The sequence below is a fragment of the Pleurodeles waltl genome, chromosome 2_2 (genome assembly GCF_031143425.1).
Source record: "Pleurodeles waltl isolate 20211129_DDA chromosome 2_2, aPleWal1.hap1.20221129, whole genome shotgun sequence".
Classification (NCBI taxonomy): domain Eukaryota; kingdom Metazoa; phylum Chordata; class Amphibia; order Caudata; family Salamandridae; genus Pleurodeles; species Pleurodeles waltl.
The window spans coordinates 75440801-75443492 of record NC_090439.1 but is presented as its reverse complement, the minus strand read 5'-3'; the positions used below and the strand labels follow the sequence as shown (position 1 = coordinate 75443492).

The following is a 2692-nucleotide window of genomic DNA, read 5'->3' as shown; positions in this document are numbered from 1 at the left end:
TCAATTTGAGAAATGCCCTGTAATTCACATGCTAGTATGGTCACCCCGAAATTCAGAGATGTGCAAATAAACTCTGCTCCTCAACATCTTATCTTGTGCCCATTTCGGAAATACAAAGGTTTTCTTGATAGCTCTTTTTCACTCTTTACATTTCAGCAAATGAATTGCTGTATACCCTGTATAGAATGAAAACGCACTGCAGGGTGCAGCTCATTTATTGGCTCTGGGTACCTAGGGTTCTTGATGAACCTACAAGTCCTATATATCCCCGCAACCAGAGGAGTCCAGCAGACGTAACGGTATATTGCTTTCAAAAATCTGACATTGCAGGAAAAAATTACAGAGTAAAACGTAGAGAAAATTTGCTGTTTTTTTCACCTCAATTTCAATATTTTTCTTTTTCAGTTGTTGTTTTCTGTAGGAAAACCTTGTAGGATCTACACAAATTACCCCTTGCTGAATTCAGAATTTTGTCTACTTTTCAGAAATGTTGCGGTTTCTGGGATCCAGCATTGGTTTCATGCCCATTTCTGTCACTGACTGGAAGGAGGCTGAAAACACAAAAAATCGTAAAAATTGGGTATGTTCCAGTAAAATGCCAAAATTGTGTTGAAAAATTGGGTTTTCTGATTCAAGTCTGCCTGTTCCTGAAAGCTGGGAAGCTGGTGATTATAGCACCGCAAACCCTTTTTTGATGCCCTTTTCAGGGAAAAAAACACAAGCCTTCTTCTGCAGCCCCTTTTTCCGAGTTTTTTGAAAAAAACAAAATATTCACTGTATTTTAGCTAATTTCTTGGCCTCCTTCTGGGGAACCCACAAAGTCTGGGTACCTCTAGAATCCCTTGGAGGTTGAAAAAAAGGACGCAAATTTGGCGTGGGTAGTTTATGTGAACAAAAAGTTATGAGGGCCTAAGCGCGAACTGCTCCAAATAGCCAAAAAAAGGCTCGGCACAGGAGGGGGAAAAGGCCTGGCAGCGAAGGGGTTAAACCAGTCAATTTTGAACAACCAGATCATGGCATCCCTCCCATTATGTGCTTGACCATGGTAAAACCTTGCAAATTGTTACAAAAGACTGTTCAGCAAGACCATTTTCCCTTCATCTGAGACCCAGAAATCATCTGGTCTTTGTACACATTGCATCCTAACTCAAGAACGCTTCTCATCCTTCTCTCAGTTTTATTTTTGTTTTTTGTCACTGTCCTGCACCCCTGGCGCAGTGCTGACGAAGAACCCTGTACGGCGGAGACAGCGGTAGGCCAGGAGATGTGGGCCGAGTGCATACAGGACATTGGCGACGAGGAACAGCCACCAGTTCTCAGCAGGGACACCGTAAGTGTAGGGGGTGCGTCGATGTAAAGAAGCGCCAACATGCGAAAATTGGGCCTGCGCGATAGCCCCAGTGAGGACCAGTGTCCAGTCGAGCATCCAGGTGCAGCTGGGCTGGACCAGTCCGTACATGCAGAGACAGAAGACGGGGAGTGCATAGAACATGGAGACCAACATCTGCATTTTGGGATACACAACAGGATCCTTCAGGTAGGACTCGTACTGGTAAATGTAGTCAAAGCCGCAGTCGGAGGGACAGTCCAAGACCACCAGTCCTCTGAAAAGTGGGAATCCCACAGCGATCACCAGGTACAACATTAGTGCCAAATCCAGAGGGTGCAGTAGGAGGCCACGCCTCTGCTCCTCCGCCGCCTTTTCAGCAGAGTTGTATACAGTGGTCCTCGGCTCCCTAAACATCCTCATGCCAGCCCAGATCGGAAGCAGAACACACGCAACATTCAGCAGGAACGACAGACGGAGCTCAGTGCCGAATTTACCTATGACGTTCCCTGGCAGCAGCACCAGCAGGGTCATCATGAGACACCCCAGCCAGTACAGGTCCAGGCTTCGGTAACTCCTCCTCCCGATGATGGCGGACGCTATTGCCAGGTACAGTAGGTAGTGCACAGTGCCGTCCCAGAGGCAGACTATGATCCCGTATGATGTCCGAAGGTAGGGCTCCCCCTCCCGCATGTAGAACTCCATGAACCCGCAGATGTACCCGTCCTGCTCCAACCAGATGATCAGATCAACCACACCGGTGAAGGCGAAGACAGCAAAGCCGTAGTAGAGGGGGTCATGGGAGGCGGTTCCCTGTGACTGGACATATGCAGCTGCAAACAGGCCTAGGAGGACCGCTACCCCCGTCAGGGCGATGGCGCTGGGGTCAGAGAGCGACACCATGCTGTTGACCCTGCAGCAGATCAGGAAGGCAGTGAGGGAGAGGAGGAAGACCCCAGTGGGCAGCGGACCAGAGGGCGCCATCTCTGCTGCGCCTTGAAGCCTCCACCAAGCGGCTTGAATCTCAGACGTTGAAGAGCGCCTCCTCCGCTGGACTTTCGAACAGGATATTTCAATGAATACTATCCGCTCCAGGGACCTGGAGGGACAGGTTTGCCCAGTTTTGTCTCAAGTAAATGGCTAAGTTCTTTTTTAGATGACGTAGTCCCGGGAAACTCTTTAAAAAGTTTAAAAGTTCCAGCCGGTGGTCGGTCCGTCCATTCTGCCCCTGCCTCTGCCTGGCAATGCAAAGGTTGCCGAGGGCCATGTGTCGACACCTGGGCACCTGATACCAGGTATGTGAGGGAATCTGGTTGTGACATCCTTAATTCCCCCATTGATCGCTTGGCTAAATTCAGCAGATCT

The 2692-nt window shown here is 49.1% G+C and overlaps 1 pseudogene; it reads right to left on the bottom strand.

Moving 5' to 3' along the window:
• Positions 1-1177: 1177 nt before the first annotated feature.
• Positions 1178-2243, bottom strand: LOC138275436 (transmembrane 6 superfamily member 2 pseudogene; annotated as a pseudogene).
• Between the last annotated feature and the right edge of the window lie 449 nt (positions 2244-2692).